Here is a 23,187-nt window from a genome sequence, read left to right as displayed (position 1 = left end):
TCAGTCATTACTTTGGCGCTTCGGGAGCTTCACAGGACCTCCAAAGCATTCCATAGAAATAGTCAACTCAGCCGGAATTCCTTTTCAGATTTACAAAAGCAGCTTTGAGGTGTCCGCAGCTCGTGGTCGTGCGGTAGTGTTATCGCTTCCGGCGCCCGGGTTCCCAGGTTCGATTCCCGGCGGGGTCAGGGATTTTCTCTGCCTCTTGATGATTGGGTGTTGTGTGATGTCTTTAGGTTAGTTAGGTTTAAGTAGTTCTAAGTTCTAGGGGACTGATGACCATAGATGTTAAGTCCCATAGCGCTCACAGCCATTTGAACCATTCTTAGCCAGCTGTGACGGTGCGTCACATAAATATTGACATTTTTAGCGGTTGTAAATCCTAGTTTATGTATTTTATGAATATAATTAGTGTAAAAGATGTAGTTAATGTTCTTGAAACAACTGGTATGCAGCGATACCTATGAAAATATAAAAGGACCGAAAAAGAGGAGGAAGGACGTATTTTGTGGTAGACACACTGTTTTGTTTCGCTATACGGAAGGCAGCCATTGAGCGACTACACATATTTTATGTATTTTATTCGTATTTATTGCTAAAATAAACTTGTTATTATTATTACAACACTAATTTCTCTGTAATAGTTGTCACCTCAAGTGCTCGCAGTGGCTAATTGTTTTTAATAAGCATTTTTTCAGTCATTTGCGCTGCGAGTTCATCTTCCGATGCAGCCTCTGGTCGGTCATTACGAGCCGAAGTATTAATTTATTTTTCAGTGTTAACATTAACTGTAAATGGGAGAGATGTCGTTATAAGGACTTTTTAGATTGCAACAGATAATTAATTTACGTTGAAGTTCGTGTTTTTAAACTATACAGATTCCATGAGTTCAGTAAGTTTCATATTGGCCGCTCCACGGCAACAATCGAAATTCTCTCAAGCCTTGCTTTGCAATCAATAAGTAGAAATTAACAAAATTACAATCAATTCAGTTAACGGCAACTATATTTTAGTCATCACGTTCAAAATCTAAAGTTGGTACATGAATAACTGGGGCCCTTCAAGAACCCGTTTCATATTTACATATACACGTAAATAAAAGTGATAAGAAAATTCAATATCCCTGAGAGAAAGAATCATGCTGATAAATTAAAAATAAAAATATATAAAATATATATGTAATCTTTTTGTATAAGACGTTACGAATGCCAACGGACGTCACACAGCGTTAAGGTACTTCATATGAATTGGCCTAATTCTGTTTAAACGTCCTAAGAATAAATAACGTTTTCTTTTCCCTCCTTTTTATTTCTAATTTCACTAAATGGCAACTGGTAAAACGTAGTACGCCTCGTATCGACGGTACCATCTCTGATATACGATCTATGCCCATATGAGATCTACACACTTATCTCTTAAAAGAACATCTCCCCGTCATCTTGTAGGTCAGGTCCATCTGTTGGGGGGGGGGACTTCGGCAGATGTTCGACGCGTCTTCTTTGCACGCCTCTGCACTTGTGGAGAACAAGGACTCTCTGCTTCTCAGCAAAAGACCTCCACCACTCGCACGTCTCTTTCCCTTCCCTAAAGCGTGCACGGCCCCCGACGCTTTCATCTCACTAAAAGGCCAGTTTCCGGTCGTTTCAATTTATCTGCTTCGGAAAGAACGCCGATTTTCGCTTAGGCGTCGCCGGCTTATCGACATCTTGGCTCTTTTTACCGATATCGGGTCACGGGTCCCGCTTGGCAGAGACAGGGAGGTAGCGCCTAACAAGCCCTCCCATCTGCGATCTCCGAGTCGCCAGGGCAGGCTGGCTCCCTCTGCCCTCTGCCGCCACTCCACACTGAGGGTAGGGTCCGCCATTACTTGCTGCGTACAAGGACTGCGTTCACCGCAGAGTTTCATTATACAGACCTACCGAAGGAAACAAGATTAGGAGTCTACGTCCTCTCAGTGACGAGGTTATTAGACAGGACATGATGGTAAGGGAAGCTATGGAAAGGGAAAGTATGGTATGAAAAATCATGGAGAGGGAAATCGACCTCTTCAGTAGGAATCACCTCTATATTTGCGTTATTCAACTTAGGAAGGCCACGGAATACTTAAATCTGCACAGAGGACTGGGAAGTTGAAGCGCTGTTATTCCGAATCTGTATGCAGTGCCCCAACCGCTGTGACCTTGAAGACACCTTTGCTGATTATTCTCGGATGCGTCCTCCGTCTCTCTCTCTTCTTCCCTCTCTTTTTTTTCTTTTCTTTTACAGTTAATCTGTGTCCAAAAGCTATCCACGATTTTGAGGACAAGAGAATACACAGTGTGTCGTAATCATTATCGAATCTGACAAAGACGAAACTATACGCTGTGCTGTGATGTATCACGGAAAGGTCAACCCTTGACATTCTGAGACGCAATGCTACGTCTGCAGTTCTAAGTTCTGATGATGTACTGCAATTCCGTGTGCACTTAATTACTTGATCCACTTTTGAATTTTTATTGTCGTGTAATAACATTCATTAAACAGAATATGTCATTTTGAATTTTATTGGCTCAACCATTTTATTTTTTGAATCATATAATATGAATGAAAAGGAAAATCCTTGTGAAAGACTCCGCGACATAAAACATATATTCTCATTCATATTTTCCTTTTTTTAAAGCGTGTCTTGTTCGGTCTTCTACACTTGAAGTCATGGTCCGGAGCATGTCAGTAATTTGCTCTGTTTCACTTGCATCACGACAGAAAATCTTGGTTGAGTGCATTGCTACTGTCATGGTGATGCCACTGTAAATTTTCGCTACAGTAGTTACTGTGGGAAGATGTCTGATATAAATAAGAAACTCAGCATTCAGAATCTTTTCAAATGTAAATTATTAATATACGCACTGCTTCTCGCCACAAGTTGTTAACATGTAAAACTAGTAGCGTAAAACAAATTTGATGAATCATGTTACAAAATTCGCTGAACAACTGAAAAACTTCTGCCAGCCGGTTCTAGGCGCCGGTTCTAGGCGCTTCAGTCTGGAACCGCACGACTGCTACGGTCGCAGGTTCGAATCCTGCCTCGGGTATGGATGTGTGTGACGTCCTTAGGTTAGTTAGGTTTAAGTAGTTCTAAGTTCTAGGGGACTGATGACCTCTGATGTTAAGTCCCATACTGCTCAGAGCCATTTGAACTATTTGAACCATTTTGAAAAGATTCTGCTTATCTGTAATACCCGCGTCTTTCTTGCATCCTAGACATCGTATCCCCTATCTTAATCTTATAGATTCTCGGCACGCACTCCCACGACAGCACATCCAAACTCTGTCCTCTCACTGATACCTCTCACTCACACTGACGTGGTATCCCTTTGGCGGGGTCCCTCTAGCTGCGTTCCATGCTAATATCACGTCAACAGCATACAGCAGCTGATGTGCCTTTCACGTGATCGTCAGAGGATAGCAATACCCTTCTATTTTTTTACAGCACTTTTATAATAATCAGAGAGCTATATAATGGGATAGTGAGATCAGAAGAGAATTCAGTTATCGATTCACATATAAGAAATTTTAATCACTTGCGCATTAATCAAAACGTGAGATGACATCTGTGGTGTCGGAAGATGTCTTCGCCTTACAAGAAAACGTTTCGGAAAGCGTCAGGCAGCCTATAACTTGCTTCAACATTAATGTCCCAAAATTATCCCCAACGAAATAATTGAACCTCAATGTAGAAAACAGTATCAAACAACTGATCACAAACGAGTTAGTGTGTTAAATCTTTTATGTTAAGCCTGAAAGGGAATGAAAGTTTAGAGAACTTTTGCTTAAACTTTGCTGAAAGTCTCTAAATGCTCTCATTATGAAATCATGAATAAATATTTGTGCTTGATTTGTTTTCCACATTATTCAAAAGCACGTTTTTCATTACCTCAGTATTTATCACGTGTTATCTCCTCCACTATTTAGTCTACAGGTTTACTGGCACATTGTGTGGTATGTGATTACTGTCTGCAAAGTGTGATGCAAGTTGAGTCGATAGGACGAAATAATAAATTAAAATATCAAATAAAATAATGAACTTTTAGCCTCATGTATGCCAAAAATCCCCCTTGCACCATGGACCTTGCCATTGCTAGGGAGGCTTGCGTGCCGCAGCGATACAGGTGGCACGCACAGCGGGGAGATATCTGTTGAGAGGCCAGACAAACGTGTGGTTCCTGAAGAGGGGCGGCAGACTATTCAGTAGTTGCAGGGGCAACTGGTTAATTGACTGATCTGGCCTTGTAACGCTAACCAAATGGCCTTGCTGTGCTGGTCCTGCGAACGGCTGAAGCAAAAGGTAACTAAAGCCGTAATGTCTCCCGAGAGCGTGTAGCTTTATGTTTGATTGATTATGGCGTCCTGTTGGGTAAAATGTTCCGGGGATAAACTAGTCCCCCATTCGGGTCCCTGAGCGGGGACTACTCAGGAGGACGTCTTTATCAGGAGGAAGAAAACTGGCTTTCTACGAATAGGAGCGTGGAATGTCCGATCCTTTAATCGAGCAGGTAGGTTAGAAGATTTAAAGAGGGAAATGGATAAGTTTAAGTTAGGTATAGTGGGAATTAGTGAAGTTCCGTGGCAGGAGGGGCAAGACTTCTGGTCAGGTGTATTCAGAGTTATAAATACAAATTCAAGTAGGGATAATACAGGAGTAAGTTTAATAATGAATAAAAAAAGGAGCGCGTGTCAGCTACTACAAACCGCTTCGTCAACGAATTATTGTAGCCAAGATAGACACAAAGCCCACGCTTGCGACAGAAGTACAAGTTTATATAACAACTAGCTCGGCACATGACGAAGAGACTGAATAAATGTATGATTAGATAAAAGAAATTATTCAGATAGTGAAGGGAGACGAAAATTTAATTGTTATGGGGGACTGGAATTCGATAGTAGGAAAAAAAAGAAAACGAAAAGTTGTAGGTGAATAAGGACTGCGGGTAAAAAATAAAAGCCTCCTGGTAGAATTTTGCACAGAGCATAACTTAATCATAGCTAACACTTGGTTTAAGAATCACGAAACAAGGCTGTATACCTAGAAGAGGCCAGGAGACACTGGAAGGTTTCAGATAGATTATATAATTGTAAGACAAGAGATTTAGGAACCAGGTTTTAAACTGTCAGGCACTTCCAGGGGCAGATGCGGACAATATATTAGTCATGAACTGTAGATCAATCTGAAGAAACTGCAAAAAGGTGGGAATTTAAGGAGATGGGACGTGAATAAACTGAAAGAACTAGTGGTTGTAGAGAGTCAGAGAGAGAGCACTAGGGAAAGATTCACAGGAACAGGAAAAAAAACGTAGAAGAAGCATGGGTAGCTTGCAGAGATGAAACAGTGAAGCCAGCAGACGATTAAGTAGGTCAAAAGACGAGAGCTAGTAGGAATCCTTGGGTATCAGGCGAAATACCCTCAGACTTAAAGAAGAATATAATAATTCCAATCCCAAAGAAAGCAGGTGTTGACAGATCTGAAAATTACCGAACAATTAGCTTAGTTAGTCGCGTCTGCAAAATACTGACACGAATTCGTTACATACGAATGGAAAAACTGGTAAAAGCCAATCTTGGGGAAGATCAGTTTGGATTCCTCAGAAATGCTGGAAAATGTGAGAAAATACTGACTCTACGAATTATCTTAGATTAAGGAAAGGAAAAACTACGTTTCTAGCATCAGTAGACTTAGAGAGAGCTTTTCACAATGTTGAGTGGAATAATCTCTTTCAAATTCTTATGATGCAGTGGAAGGTGTCAAATACAGGAAACGAAATGCTATTTACAATTTGTATAGAAATGAGATGCAAGTTATAAAAGTCGAGAGGCATTTAAGGGAAGCGGTGGTTGGGAAAGGAGTGAGACAGCGTTGCCGCCTATCCCCGATGTTATTCAATCTGTATATATAGCAAATAGTAAAGGAAACAAAAGAAAAAGTTTGGATTAATAATTAAAATCCATGGAGAAGAAATAAAATCTTTGAAGTTGGCTGATGACATTGTAATTCTGTCAGAGACAGCGAAGGACCTGGAAGAGCAGTTGAACGAAATGGACAGTGTATTGAATGGAGGATATAAGATGAACATCAGCAAAAGCAAAACGAGGAGAATGGAATGTAGTCTAATTAAATCAGGTGACGCTGAGGGAATTAGATTAGGAAATGAGACACTTAAGGTAGCAGATGAGTATTGCTTTTTTTTGGGGGGGGGGTGATTAACTAATGTGGACCGAAGTAGGGAGGATATAAAATGTATACTGGTAATGGCAAGAGAAGCGTTTCTGAAGAAGAGAAATTTGTTAACTTCGAGTGTAGATTTAAGTGTCAGGAAGTATTTGCTAAATGTATTTGTGAGGAATGTAGCCACGTATGGATGTGAAACATGAAGAATAAATAGTTTCGACAAGAAGAGAATAGAAGCTTTCGAAATTTGGTGCTACAGAATAATGCTGAAGTTTAGATGGGTAGATCACGTAATTAATGAGGAGAAACTGAATAGAAATGGGGAGAAGAGGAATTTGTATCATAACTTGACTAGAAGAAGGGATCGGTTGGCAGCAAACGTTCTGAGGCATCAAGAGATCACCAATTTAGTATTAGAGAGAGGAGTGGAGGGTAAAAATCTTAGAGGGAGACCAAGAGATGAATATACTAAGCAGATTCAGAAGGATGTACATTGCAGTAGCTACTTGGAGATGAGGAAGCTTGCACAGGATAGAGTAGCATGGAGAGCTGCATCAAACCAGTCTGTGGAGTGAAGACCACAACAACAGCGACACGCCAAGAATGTGGTCAGTAATAAACAATTTTCGTGTTTTATTTTAGGAGAGAGGAGTGGGCGTGTCAGCGAGAAACATTCGTAAAGGTATTTAATTACATTTACATTCTGTTGGAAGTCATTAAGACTCATTGATCTCACTCCCAAATGCTTCATAAATAAAACACGGTTATTGAGGGCTGTCATTTACGCTACTTGAAGACTAACACAGCATCTGCTTCAATCTCATTTGACTGCCCGCTATACACAGTGACCAGAAACAGTATGAAAACCTGGTAAGGATGTTGCACGGTAGATTACGCTAAGAATTAACGGCTGAGGAAAACGTAGGGAAGTTGAGCATTTCCGAGTTAATTAGCCTTGCTGTCAGCAAATCAGGTCGTTGCGCGCGCAGAAGTCAAGCATACTGCCAGAGACGGTGCGACGAAAGGTGTTCTTCTTTTCGTTTCCTAAAACCGAACAAGACAACGATACAAATATTGGACATGGGACGGTATTACGGATCGATCCCGAGCAGAAGGCTGAGCCCTGTCGTGCCCTATCGTCTGCTCTACAAGATCAAATGACAGTATTTGAAACTGGCGGTCAGCTTGAATTTGTTAGTGGAATAGTTTAATCGGCTGACTCCAAAGCAAATTAACTACGAAGTGGAGCAACGTACCGAAATTTTTCTTAACAATTATTTCTCAGCACATCTCACCATGCAACTCCCTTATGAGCGTTTAAGACTGTTTGCGACCCCCATTTATAACGAAAATTCATATGTATGCCAATATAACGCTATATGGCAGGACCTGGAAGCACAATGTTATTGAATTACATAGTTTCATTTGAGCATTTGTTGATGGTTCCGAGACACAGGAATTGTTTGTGCTCCAGGCTTCGTTTCCGTTAATTATGACAACCGTTCACGTGACCTGAATGAAATAAGTTCTTGGCACGAGAAGATTTCCTCATAATCAACTGCCACTAACCTTACAAAAGCTTAATCGCGCTTACTGTATGGCACGGGTGTCCAACCCGTGGCCCGAAGGCCACATGCTGCCAAAAAAGTATTAATCAAAGTATCGCTATAAAAATAAATAAGTACACACAAAATCCATTTGTATAAAGTTATGATAAATGAAATGTTTTTTACATCTACATCATAGTCCGCAAGCCTCCTAATGATGTGTGGCGGAGGGTACCCTCGGTACCATTACCTGATCCCTCCAAACCCGATGCACTCGCCATTAGTGCTTGGGAAGACTGATTGTCGCTAAACCTCTGCGTTGGCTCTAATTTCTCGAATTTTCTCCTCGTGGTAAGTACGCGAGATGCATGTGGGGTGGGGGAGGTAGTGTGGGGGGGGGGGGGGGGGGGGCAGTAATATGTTGTCCGACTCCTCCTGGAAAGTGCTGTCCCTAAATTATAATAGTAAATCTCTCCGTGATGGTCAACACCTCTCTTGTAACGTCTGCCAGTGAAGTTTCTTTAGCATCTCAGTAATGCAGTCTAGCCAGCTGAACGATTCCGTGACGAAACGCGCCGCTCTTCGTTGGACCTTCTCTATCTCCTCTATCAGTCCTACCTGATAGGGATCCCAGATAGATGAACAATACTGAAAGATCGGGCAAACAAGCGCCATCTAAGCCTCTTATGTCGTGAATGATTTACATTTCCTTAAGATTCTTGCGACAAATATGAATTTGGTGTCTGGTATTCCCACTATCTGTTTTACGTGGTCTTCCCACTTAATGTCGCTCTGGGTGGTTACTCCTAGATTTTTACGGCAGACGCTGTCTCCAGCTGTTCGTTATCTACAGGGTGCTACAAAAAGGTACGGCCAGACTTTCAGGAAACATTCCTCACATACAGAGAAAGAAAATATGTTATGTGGACATATGTCCGGAAACGCTTACTTTCCATGTTAGAGATCATTTTATTACGTCTCTTCAAATCCCATTAATTATGGAATGGAAAGACACAGCAACAGAACGTACCAGCGTGACTTCACTTTGTTACAGGAAAAGTTCAAAATGTCCTCCGTTAGCGAGCATACATGCATCCACCCTCCGTCACATGGAATCCCTGATGCGCTGATGAGCCCTGGAGAATCGCGTATTGTATCACAGCCGTCCACAATACGAGCACGAAGAGTCTCTACATTTGGTACCGGGGTTGCGTAGACAAGAGCTTTCAAATGCCCCCATATATGAAAGTCAAGAGGGTTGAGGTCAGGAGAGCGTGGAGGACATGGAATTGGTCCGCCTCTACCAACCCATCAGTCACCGAATCTGTTGTTGAGAAGCGTACGAAAACTTCGACTGAAATGTGCAGGAGCTCCATCGTGCATGAACCACATGTTGCGTCCTACTTGTAAATGCACATGTTGTAGCAGCACAGGTAGAGTATCCCGTATGAAATCATGATAACGTGCTCCATTGAGCGTAGGTGGAAGACCATGGGGCCCAATCAAGATATCACCAACAATGCCGTCCCAAACGTTCACAGAAAATCTGCGTTGAAGACGTGATTGCACAATTGTATGCGGATTCTCGTCAGTCCACACATGTTGATTGTGAAAATTTACCATCTGATCACGTTAGAATGAAGCCTCATCCGTAAAGAGAACATTTTCACTGAAATGAGGATTGACACATTGTTGTATGAACCATTCGCAGAAGTGTACCCATTGGGGGCCAATAAGCTGCTGATAGTGCCTGCACACGCTGTACATGGTACGGAAACAACTGGTTCTCCTGTAGCACTCTCCATACAGTGTCGTGGACAACGTTACGTTGTACAGCAGCAACGTCTCTGACGCTGGCATTAGGGTTATCATCAACTGCACGAAGAATTGCCTAGCCCATTGCAGATGTCCTCGTCGTTCTAGGTCTTCCCCAGACGCGAGTCATAGGCTGAAATGTTCCGTGCTCCGTAAGACGCCCATCAATTGCTTCGAACGTCTTCCTGTTGTGACCCCTTCGTTCTGGAAATCTGTCTCGATACAAACGTACCGCCCCACGGCTATTGCCCCGTCCTAATCAATACATCCAATGGGCATCTGCCATCTCCGCATTTGTAAACATTGCATTGACTGCAAAACCACGTTCGTGATGAACATTAACCTGTTGATGCTACGTACTGATGTGCTTGATGCTAGTACTGTAGAGCAATGAGTCGCATGTCAACACAAGCACCAAAGTCAACATGACCTTCCTTCAACTGGGGCAACTGTCGGGGAATCGAGGAAATACAGTACATGCTGCGAAACTAAAATTAGGTCTAACATGGAAATTAAGCGTTTCGGGACACATGACCACATAACATCTTTTCTTTATTTGTGTGTGAGGAATGTTTCCTGAAAGTTTCGCCGTACCTTTTTGTAACACTCTGTATAGTGAAGCTATACAGAAGTGGATTTCTTTTCTTATGTACGCGCAATATAATTAGATTTATTTACGTTCAGGGTCAACTGCCAGAGCCTGCACCAGTCATCAGTTCTCTGCAGGTCATTCTGTAAGTTCTTACCATCTTACGGCGTTGCAACTTGACCACATAACATCTTTTCTTTATATGTGTGTGAGGAATGTTTCCTGAAAGTTTCGCCGTACCTTTTTGTAACACTCTGTATAGTGAAGCGATACAGAAGTGGATTTCTTTTCTTATGTACGCGCAATATAATTAGATTTATTTACGTTCAGGGTCAACTGCCAGAGCCTGCACCAGTCATCAGTTCTCTGCAGGTCATTCTGTAAATTCTTACCATCTTACGGCGTTGCAACTTGGGTACAGGCAACTGGATTATCTGCGAATATCCTTGAAGAGCATCCGACGCTTTCTACTAGATCATTTATACATACTGTAAAAAGCAACGGTTCTATCACACTGCCCTTTGGTACCCCTGATATTACCTTTACATCTTTCGATTTAGTTCCGTTAAGAGCGACGCGTTGAGTTGTATCATCAAGGAAGTCTTGAATCGAATCGCAAGTCTGCTCCGATACTCCGTAAGCTTGTATTTTTTTCCTTAAAGAGCAATGCGGGACGGTGTCAGATGTCTTGCCAAAATCAAGGAACACGGCGTCAACATGAGCGCCGTTCTCCACTGCGCTGTGGATGTCATGGAGGAATAGAGCGAGCTGAATTTCGCAGGATCTCTGTTTGTGGAATGCATGATGATTTTTATAGACGAGACATTCATTTCCAAAAACGCCATAATTCTTTATCATAAAACAGGTTCCATAATTCTGCAACAGATTGACGTCAACGATATAGGTGTAAGTAAATAACTGTGTGGATATGTCTTATGGCCTTTCTTAAAAACGGGAATGACCTGAGTTTTTTCCAATCGTTAGGTACCTTTCGCTGCTGAAGAGATCTTTGATAAATTTCAATTTGAATTTCCCAGCATACGACGATATTCTGTCACTGGTCCATCCCGTTCTTTATATTGTCGCCTACGCTATACTTAAACCCCCACAGTTCCGTTCTCATAACCGGCTAATGGTTCATATGTTCTGGTCTGTTGTCTTAAAGGTAATTAGTTGCAACTACAAAACTACAGATTTACAGACGTGTAATAAAAATTAATTCGTGGAAATACAGGGAAATGCTACGTTATTTCTGTATAATCGTGATAAAGAACCATTTTCGTCGTATTTCTCTTCAGTGCAAGTAGGTAGAAGTTATAAATCTTTATCTGCACTGCAGTTACTGATGTTGTATGCTTTCTGATAGTATCGTAATTTTGTTGTAACAGGTTTAATATGATATTACATGCATTGCTACTAATAAAAACTACATTTGAACATTAACGTCTCTGTAATTGCCTTGCACGAAATCTTTTTAGCTTCGTGTACACTTTCTACCATAGCAGTTGATCGGTACAAAAGCGAAAAATGTTAGTACCGCAATTGATGACGGAAGTAGCTTCCCTTGCCCACCGGCGCCCCACAGCGGCCATCACGCTCGCTCCCCTCACATCTCAGCCGCAGTAATGAAACTCCCGTATAACGTGGTTGTACTGTACTGTCTGGCCGCAACAAGTTGGCCCCAGTCTCTGGTCGATAATTGTCGGCAGATGTCGGAAATCATCGTTTAGTAACTGTTGTCAACCGTTGGAAACTAACAGTAGACAGCGTTGCGTTGTTAACAGCCTGCTTGACACTTTCACTGAAGATGAGAGACCATAAGTATAGCTCAGTAGTTATAGTTAATTTCATATACACCTCACTGTCCTGTTATTCACAGCAATTACTGTTAACTATAATTTGCTTACATACAAAATTATGTATTGATGAAATCTCATATATAAAACGGCAAATTAATTTCATCTTGCATTTTTTGGAATGAAGAAACATAAATTAATAAATTCTAAGTTACTTAAATGTGTTAATTATATACCTCCGAACGTGTTCGTGGTTCTCTCTCTCATCTGTTATTGTTAGTGTTACGAATGTTCTGTGCGACCCACAAATACTCGTTTGCTTCCACTGTGGCCGTGGAATCCTCAAACGACGCACTCACGTGCTGTAAAGCGTTTTTTTGATGCGTGAGGACTAGCAATCTTCCGGACCGTACGTATATCACTCACAGAGAGAGACCACATTGTCAGTAGAGCTCTTTAATCACCATAAGGGGAAGCTACTACGTCGTTCTCAAGCATAAAGCAGGACTAAATGCGAAATATTTTGTTGTGCATTTAAAAATATATTCACACATGAGAGCACTACCACACCTATGATTGACCACTTAAAACCGATATGTTAAATTCCGAATTTAAAATTTATGTTATACGAGAGAATGCTACCATACCAGTGACTACTCATATTTAAAACTAACAAGCATTGTTACGTAGGCTTACACTACCGGAAACAGTTAAGGCTACTAAAAGCGAATAAGGCACCAGACTGTGACGCATCTCCTGTTTCATTATTTCTTTACTGGGAATGTGAATAATACTGCATAGCTCGAAAAGTAAACAGATAATAAATGGAAGAGGCAATGTTGCTCAGAATTACAGAGCGTTGCCACCTAAATATGCCTTCTGCAGTGTCCAAGAGCTTATTTTAAGTGTGAAAAGGATAAACTTCCAGTAAGTAAAGAAACTTGTCTTAGCATGGGGAAAGGTAACACGTCTCGTTTGAAATACAGCTTGCCTTCCTGACACAAAAAACAGATGCTGGTAAGAAAGCAGATTCCGTGTTCTTTGAGTTTTCGAAGCACTCGACACTGGCAACTGCAAACCGAGGAACGACTATACGAAGTATCTTAAGAGATGTGTGACTGATTCGACGAATATTTTATCGTAAAACGTATCATGTTATGCTTACCCATGAATATTAAACAGAAACAATGGTACCATTTGTGGTTAAGTCGCAGCAAAGGGTCATATGACAATTAATATTCTCAGTATATTTAAATTGTTAATAAAATACAATCAGAAACGCTCTTAGTTGACCCACTGTTGGCTTTGATCTCAGCATGAAAATATGGTCAGTGAACTGTCGTAAGGATTCGCGGAAAGTCTTGGAGACAATTTCCAGGTCGTGTAGTGAACAGTGGCAGTGATTACATGTGGATAACTGCAAACTAATGCCTAGACCCAAGTGAAAAGTTCAGGTAGTATCTGCTTACTAGATTAATGGTAGCCCCTTACACCTAGCACTTATAGTATGTCCACAAATATTAGTAAGTTAACATAATTCATTACCAAGTGCAACGTTAGAATCGTTTCCTTCCAATTTTCTCCCTTCCAGAAATCAAGCGGGTCTTTGTTCAGTAGATAATTTTCCTTTTTCTTCATCTTTCTGTAATTCTGGCAAGGCGTTTACAACTGTGACTTCTCAGACTAATTGATACTTTTCACATTTATTCATACATGTCCTTTCTGGTAATGTGTTGGAAATGGTTTACTAGGAATCTGACGAAATAAGGTTGTAGATTATTTCAAACACATCCTCATACCACACTTCTGGACAGTCTCTCTTTAACAGTGTTGCGACGTATCTCTGCATTATACTATACTTAATAAATCATGTCTAACTGTATCTTACAGGTTAATGGATATTAAGTTTACTCCTAAGAAGTCCTGTTTATTCTTTTCTTTCAAGCGGTTTCAGTTTTTTCTGCTGATAAAGACTTTCACCTTAATTAATTTACTTTTCAGGCCACTCATTATAGAACACCTTCACAGCTGAAGTGCAATAATCAGTATAGTCACAGTAAACATGCAAAAGTAGGTGCTGAACTGGGCCAATTGATGTGTGCGCCAAAACCCATACTCGGTGAATCATACAGAAACATGCCGTCCTATAGTATTTGCCATCTAGGACAATCCATAGAATATCTACAAAAGTGATGACAAGATGCTTCAGCTCTTCATCACTGTGCCAAAATTATTTGATAAACACATGATCTACCCGACGTGTTTATAAGAGAATCAGACCACCTGACCACAGACATGATGATCACAGCTGTAACGTTACTGATCGGAAAGAGTGACATGTATACCACTCCTAGTGATCTTCCTTAATCATGAGCGATGGCTTCACGTGGATGGACCCTCGTTTTACTCCTGAGGTTTGTTGGTCCCGTCACAGTGAAGGATCATTGTGAAAGAAGTTGCTACAAGCAACTACGAAGAAATTTTAATTCAATTGCTCATAATCGTATTCGTCGTGTGAGGTCATCACAGACCGTCTTGGAGCTGCAGGTCCTCTGCGGAGTACTATCACCTTTACTTTTAATTTATGTATTTCAGTTTATTATTAATTTTACAGACTGATATCTGGAAATATTCAGAGAGGATATGTCCATTTCTCCTAGTTTTAAGCATACCGAACAAAAATTTACTCACATGGAGGGATGTCACACTTATACTGTGCAACACAGCCTCCAGCCTTATTAAGGACTTCAGTTCGGTAAGGAAGAGTGCCCCTAAGTTTCTTCAGGTATGTCATACGCAGCTGAAATTGAGCTACCTCATCTCGGTGGGGTTCTGGGGCGGTGGACGGGGGACGGGTGGTAAGGAGGGGTTTCACTCCTTCTCCCATAGAGTCCCGAATATCTTGCAAGGAATTAAGGTCCCTCGGCTGTTGTCATCACGGCAGATTATCAATGCCACACTCCGAATGAAGATATGGGGGGAAACGCAACTCTTGCTCACCGATAATGTTGAAATATACAGCTTTATTTTCACGTTAACCTGAATGGTGAGCGCAATGTACCTCAGTAAAAGTGCCATCAGAATATATCACAACCACCTACCGTCTAAACAACTTGCTCCATACAACATTCCATTGCTGCCATTGATGCACAAATTAATTGGGCAACTCCAACACGATCGCTTCTTTCTGCAATACAGCCACTTCTCTGCGTTGGCTCATGTTACTGCATCGTTTCCACAAAAACAACTGGTAAATACACACCACGTTAGCAGTGGAGCAACTGACGTATACACCTCACGTCACTGCCAATACTTACGTTAGCAGTGACGTAGAGCGGATAATGTTATTGCTTATTCTGGTTGTTCACTAAGACAGGTGTTTTGTGGCGTTAACTATAAAAGCAACTTACTCATGATAATTAACGAGTGCTTTCCCAATGTAATTTATAGTTTTTCGAGAGTAGGGAACGAATATTTATTTTCATACTGAGCGTATGCCGGAATCCTTAGGTTGACTGCTGTGCTCCATAATCTTTATAATCCTCTGGATTCAAAGGATGAGTCTTTTATACTTTGCATAACTAGATGTGATTAAGATTTTCGTAAATCAAATTCCTGGAATAACGTGTTGTATTTACTCACTTGTCATTTTATTCACATCATCCCTTATCCTGAAGTATCATAGAGTGGGCTCGTCTCTGTATACTCCATTATGGCCAGTCAACAACTTCCACACTCCATGCCAAACTGGTAACTGTAATTTACGGTAATCTTTCGCCGAAAAGCACTCGACAGCAAAACAAAGACATTATAATACAAGGAAAAAGCATTATCAAGATTTATTTTGGTTACTGTAAATAGTACTCATGGTTTGTAAGATTTTTCCGCGTACTTACGTCATTAAATTGTAATCATAATTTTAAATTTGTAAAATAAAACTACTATATGTTTCAATTTGGAAAGGTAAATTAGGCATAAAAAAATAAAAGGTACAACTCTGCAGGCCGTCACGCATGAGTGATTGTTCATGCAACTACCACCGAAAGTTAATCTAGAGTGCATCAATTAAAAATCCCTGTTGATTGGCCGTATTCACTATATGAAACTGACCCCTAAAGTTTCGTCGCCGATTGCGTGCGTCATCTTAGCTCCCTACTACAAAGGTTTCATCCTCATTTCGATACTATTCACCTGTTTTTTATTGGCTGTCTGCAGCACCTGTTCATTGAAAATATCCACGTAGAAATTGACAGTATTTGGACCAACAGAGCTTCCCAGAAACCCTGACAATATTCTCATCAAATTCATAGCTTTGCTGGAAATTCGTTGTAGTGATACAATGTCCACAACTACATAGAGCTGCACAGAAGGCATCACCATTGGTGAAGTCGTAACGACCGCGTCATTATCTGTGGCTTGCCCCACTGTTGTTGATTAAAGTAATCGACTGTCATTCATAATCCATTTAACTTAACATCTTTGCTTAAACGACTGTCTCACTGAATTTTATATACTAATCTCGGAAAAGATTATCTGCTACACACAATTTGGCAGTATGTTACACTTAACATTTACCCACTACCAAACTGGATTTTAGAAACCCTAGATGTTGCTAGCGGATGCCGTACCATGTTTTACCATTATTAAGCGTCCTTTTATATTTTTAGCGAGTCTCAAGATCGTTTCAGCACCATACTTGGCCTACAGTTTCCGATGAGTTTCTTAACTTATTAATAAACGGGAACAAAAGTTTCCCAATTGGCGGCCCTTGTTCCTTATAAACCCTTGCTCCCTCTCTTCTCGGACAGAGTGCTTGATTCACCTCCTTACAGGAGTAGTAATTTTTCTTGAAAGCAGAATGTAAGCGATTCACTTGACTTATAAATAAGCCGGCTCGCAAACTGTATTAGCCGTTTCGATCAAATTTCTAAGGCACGTGTGTGTCTTGTTTTAAGTGTTAGTTGTATTTCTTAAGGAAGTATCGATCAGTGTGTTTAGCTATTCTGTACACATTACCGCATAAAGTCTTGTCCACTCATTTTATCACGTATTCATCCCGAAAATTAAGTGAAACACTTCCCTCCTACACAGTAAACAGAAATTTTGTGTTGAAACTAATGACATGTATCAAGAAGTCATCCACCATCCTTCACTTAGTATTCGTACTACAAAGGTCTCATCCACATTTCGGTACTATTCAGCTGTCTTTTATTGGCTGTCTGCAGCATCTGTTCATTGAAACTTTCCACGTAGAAATTGACAGTATTTGGACTAACAGAGATTCCCAGAAACCCTGACAATATTCTCATCAAATTCATAGCTATACTGGAAATTCGTTATAGTGATACAGTGTCTACGACATCAGTAAGAAAAATAACTGCTATACAAGAAACAGTTTCGTTCACTAGGAACATCGCAAACACAGGCGCAAAATCAATATTGACAACAATTTAGGTCCTCAACAAAATACAATAACTTATTAATACATCTTTCAGCTCTATTAATTCTGTGCAGTTCTGTAAATTATGGGCCCTCCGAGACCTTGATGTGGTTACCGTTTAATGTCCGAAAATAACTCCCACATTCTGAGATGAAGCGTTCGGGAATATTTTACCTGTCGACTACAGCGTCTCAGCCCTGAAGTTTTAACTAATGTAAAGACATGTCATTAAAGCTTATGATGCCCAATTAAATGTAGAAAACTTTTCCACCTAGAAAATTACAAACTGAAGCTGTCGATATCACACAGCGGAGTAAAATGAAGAGACCGATATACACTGAAACGAACTTTCGTACTACAAAACCACGATATTATTGCACTTGGGCTCACGTGACCGTTATCGGAAACGCACTGTCACACTTCAATAAAAATATATATATATATAGGTGACTTATTCAGTCTGGTGAACTTATTTGCCTTCATCAAAGCCACGACAGCACCATACGGACTTGCATTTAGTTCGGGTTCAGGGCCACGCAAACTTGATAAAGACTGCCCGATGGCATGCTAAATGTTTCTGACCTTTAAGGTTCCGTTATAGACCACACTCGAGGACAGTTTGATTGGATGCTGCGGCTGGCTCTCGTTAGTCACAGAAGTGTTGGTGATGTCTCCGTGAATAGAAGCTGCTTTTTAATAGCATTTGTTTCAGTGTTCAGAAACAGCTGTCACTTGTTTCATTGCCAACACCTTGTTAAGCAATAATTACAATACTTGGATGGCACGTCTTATAATGAACATCGCTGTAGTTAAGCGAAGCTACTGTTATAAACATTAGTGTACAAGCAGAATATTTGAGGGCGTCATTGTGTTTGCCTCGGTTTTACAGCAACGTGTTTAGTTGCTTAGCTTTCGCCTGTGTGGATATAGAAGTGTATTGTCTCTTCTCAATAGAAGGTTATTAGCTTGTGATACGAATAAGAAATTAAATTTACAATGAAGTTGACAAGTTCAATCCAAGATTTCAGCATTTATGTGAGGAAACCAGAGTCAAGTGAAACTGTCCTGTAAACACAGTTCCTAGTTATAAACACGGTTCACGAGGAAAGGATTAGTTCAGAGACGACGCCCGATAATCGTCGACAGTTGAGATGAAACAATTGAAAACACATACAGTAGTAATTCACGGCAGTGCTCTAGCGCGCCAGTATCTTGTTGCAACAACACCAGTTGAAAGAAATACAAAAACGAAATGGATTCACTGTGATGCCAGATCATGTATTCCATTTCGGCTGTATTTTAACAAACAGGTGTCGAGTAATTGAATTCTATTTGTTGAATCACTAGTTGTTCAGGATGCGTTTTGTATTGTTCTTTGACATACTGGATGTTTTGAGCCGCCTGAACACCTACTAGCTATCTTCGGTTAATAGAGATTGTCTACTGCTATTAAATAATTTGGAAAAAGCATGTTTGTGCCATTAGCTGTAAATTTTTATGTTTATTCTCTACCTATTTCTATTATTACAATCATTTTCAAGGAGTAAACATTTTACATTGATGGCTCAACCATACATGTCGGTCACATATGAGCCATATAAACGCATAACATATATAATTGTCATAATTATACAATTTATGTGTGTTGTGCATTTGTATGACTTTTATATCATGGAAATGTGTGGTTGATCCATTGATGTAAAACGTTTTTCCCCTTGAAGACCATAGTAACAATCGAAACCGATAGATAATTAACATGGAACTGTACAGCGGATGGCCCAAAAATTAATATCCAAAATGACTTCAGTTGCTCTCCACACTTGCAGCCCAATCTGATTCACAGCCGGGTCCGTGTTTGTTAAGTTGTGCTTAACCGTAAACACATGTAAGAGAGTTTTATTTCCTTAACTTTAGCACTATTATGAATCAAATGGTTCAAATGACTCTAAGCGCTAAGGTACTTAACATCTGAGGTCATCTGTCCCCAAGCCTTAGAACAACTTAAACGTAACTAACCTAAGGACATCACATACACCCATGCCTGAGGCAGAATTCGACCCTGCTACAGTAGCAGCAGCGAAGGTTCCGGACTGAAGTGCCTAGAACCGCTCGGCCACAGCGGCCGGAAAAAATTGGGAGTTTGTTGTAAGGTCTTATGGGACCAAACTGCTGAGTTCATCGGTCCAGAAGCTTGCAAACTACTTACTGTAACTTAACCTAACTTACGGTAAGGACGATACATAAACCCATACCAGATGGACTATTATGAATGTATTTTGGTGTATATCTAGTAACAATAATTAATTTCTCTAATGATTGTAAATACTTAGGTGTCTGCAGTGGTACCATTACCCGATTACTACAACGCCTTTTAACTTTTGTTACATAGTGTCCTAGTAACAAAACACTGAAAAGCAAGTAATTAGTGTAACAAGCAACAAAGTACTGTAGTTTAATATTCAAGTAATCATATTTCCCCAAATGCCGTCCGTGAACTCAACGGAAATTTATCGCGTAGTTTAAATGAGTCATTTCTGATTTGATGTTTACCGTACCGCCTCTCTCTATAATTATTGAAAATTTGTAAGTTAACAGTACGTCTAATAATAAAATGTGGTGAACTCATACTATCACATCGTTGACAGGATCTGCAGTTGCCCACCAACCTATACCGTTAATTTGAACTGAAACATGTTGTGCGCTGCGCGTACGTTCATTGTTTCATCGAGAACAGTCGCTACAGCTAATCCGCCTACATGATGGCCTCTGGAAACACGGTGAAGTCCCTCCCAGTGACTGTTGCTGTATTCAAAACCCTTCAGCGCCACTTGTTCCTCGTCCTCTCTGACATGAGAGTGCTGTGTCGGTATGGCGCGCAAACAAAGCTACTCGCATCCAGATTCGGTTTTCTTTTTTCTGCTAGTTCTCTTTACATCTCTTTCTTTCTATGGTCTCTCTCTCTCTCATTTACGCTTTACGTTCGCTCTTGACAGGGAGGCAACACAAACTGAAGCACTGCTCTTATATTGTCCGACGCAAACCCTCTGGAAGGGACGATATGAATCATCACGTGAACCATTCATCAAAAGCATGCATTCCGGCACTTTTCGCTTCTGTGCTTTTCTGTATCACTGTTTAAATATGTCCATGCTCTATTACATTTTTTTTTCTGCGCTGTTTATCTATTTAACAGAGCTGCTTTGAACGATTATATTCTGCTCCGTTACAGTGTACCTGCGGACTGCGGTAAGATCTGTACTTACAAAATGCTCAACAGTAAACGGTGAGTTGTTGCCAAATCTTCGAAGTAAACACACCACAAACGAATTCACGAAATCTTTTTTCCAGTTGTGCATGTACGGATGTAACTGACTGTCATATATGGAGTGCATAGGGGCCTGAAGAAAGCATTAATGAGATGACGAAACAGGTCGTCTAAAGAAATAATACAGCTTCTGAAAACGTACGGCTATTTGAATATTTTTCTTTGGTGAGTATTTGACAGGCCGCTGTCCCATATCCGTGATGGATCAAAAGATATAGTAAGTGGCGATCTCCGAAGCTAAGAGTTAAGTTAATCCCAGCAGTACCAATGCATTTTTATGAAGTGTGTTACCGAGGACTGGGGAGGGGGAGGGGGGGGAGAGAAGAAGGGTGCTTTCTGTCCACCCTAAATGATTAAAACAAATAAAAATCGTTAATTGTTGTTGGCTAGTGTTAACAACTTACTTTTTAAACAGATAGTGATGCTTAAGCATGGACTGATAGACCAGAACATGAATATACCTTTTAGAATAATCTTAGTTATATCAAGGAATTTTCAATAATATGTATTACCAACATGCGGTAATTTTTTGACCATCACAAAAAAACCTTTTTAACTGTTGTTGACTGATTCTTTAAAGATATATTTACGTTTAAATGAGGTCCGGATTCTGCATACGATATTCATTATGGGAATCTATATCTACGACTAAACTTAAATTTTTGGGTTTACTTTAAGTGAAAAATTTATATCATATACGGAATTTTTCAGAAAAATTCATTGAAAGCAAAACATATATCTTTAAAAATTTTGAAATGGAATGTAAATAACTAGCCTACAATAATTTCAAAAGCTCGGCATAAAGTACCCAACTTCCCTTGGTATTTTGAAGGTTAGTTTAGTGTTCGTGATTTTTAGACGAAACAGTCTCATAACATAATGAAGCAGTGAAAACAGAAGAATGTTGGCTGTGAATGGATACAAAATTCTCTAAAGTGTCTTGCGGACAAAGCATATATCACCCTGCCGCAGGAAGTAGGTTACAGTACGCTTGTTCGCCCAATGCTTGAATACTGCTCAGCAGTGTGGGATCCGCACCAGGTAGGGTTGATAGAAGAGATAGAGAAGATCCAACGGAGAGCAGCGCGCTTCGTTACAGGATCATTTAGTAATTGCGAAAGCGTTACGGAGATGATAGATAAACTCCAGTGGAAGACTCTGCAGGAGAGACGCTCAGTAGGTCGTTACGGGTTTTTGTTAAAGTTTCGAGAACATACCTTCACCGAAGAGTCAAGCAGTATATTGCTCCCTACTACGAAGAGACCCTGAGGATAAAATCAGAGAGATTAGAGCCCACGCACAATACGAGACTGGAATAGAAGGGAGAACCGATAGAGGTACTCAGGGTACCCTCCGCCACACACTGTCAGGTGGCTTGCGGAGTATGGATGTAGATTTAGATGTAGATGTAGATTCACGCTACAATGCTCATAAGAAACTTCAATGATAAACACAGTTTCCAGGGATACCAGTCCTTCGCCAAATACTCTGTTTCCGAATAATAGTAAAAGTTAATTCCTTGCCAGATAATAAAATGAAAAAGAGCTTGTTTTACGTAAGTGAAGAAAGAAATTCATCATACTGCAACTGAATCTTTCTACTGACTCTCTAACGTAATTTTCTTAGTATCCACTATGGCCTTAGCCGCAGCCTAAAACTAAATAGGCCTACTAAATATAGGACGTGAGATTGAAGTAGGGTGTCTCCTCGGTACACCACTGTAAATATCACCTTTTTTGTGACATGGATTAAGCGTTTGTTGCCGAATATAACGCAGTATTCAGCAGATTACGTTTGGTGACGTTAGCACATTTCATCATGAAACAGATAGCACAGGAAGAAGACAGACGGGAAATTTACCATAGCGCTGGGTAAATAGTCTCTTATGCTGTGTGTCTGTCCAGTTTACATTACAGTCGACTAGGTACCTCTCAACCATAATCTGTTACTGATGATCAGTGACGGTAAGGAAAACGACGTAAGTGGACCACTATAAAGTCGCCGGAATGGTGTTGTAAGGTCACCTAGTCTAATAGGCGTGACGTATAGTTTTGACGTATAATTTCACTCCTTCAAATACGAGAGGAAATGTTACTGATAACAGTAATTATAAACAATGGTAGTCGAAGTAGGTCTAACTAATGAAATTAGAGCAGTTGAGGTACTTTCTGAACCTTCAGTAATTCTAGTTAAACATAATCGATTTCTAAAAACAAAACTAGCCAATAACTGTAATCACGCTGTGTGCAGTGGAAATCTTTCACGCTTTAGCTTAAACTATTAAGACTATCTCTAAAGGAAAACGAAAAACAATTATTGTTTTAGGCCAAGATATGAGGTATAATTTTATCTCATGAGGAGGCAAACTTATATGTCTAAATGATGGGAATAAATTTCAAAAATAGACCTGTGAATGTTATGAAACATAAGTGACAAAGACGACTACATTGCTTGACACGCCTTAACTTCGACA

This window comes from Schistocerca gregaria, chromosome 5 (assembly GCF_023897955.1).
Source record: "Schistocerca gregaria isolate iqSchGreg1 chromosome 5, iqSchGreg1.2, whole genome shotgun sequence".
Taxonomy (NCBI): domain Eukaryota; kingdom Metazoa; phylum Arthropoda; class Insecta; order Orthoptera; family Acrididae; genus Schistocerca; species Schistocerca gregaria.
The sequence above is the reverse complement of the archived record's forward strand: the minus strand, read 5'-3'. Positions refer to the sequence as shown.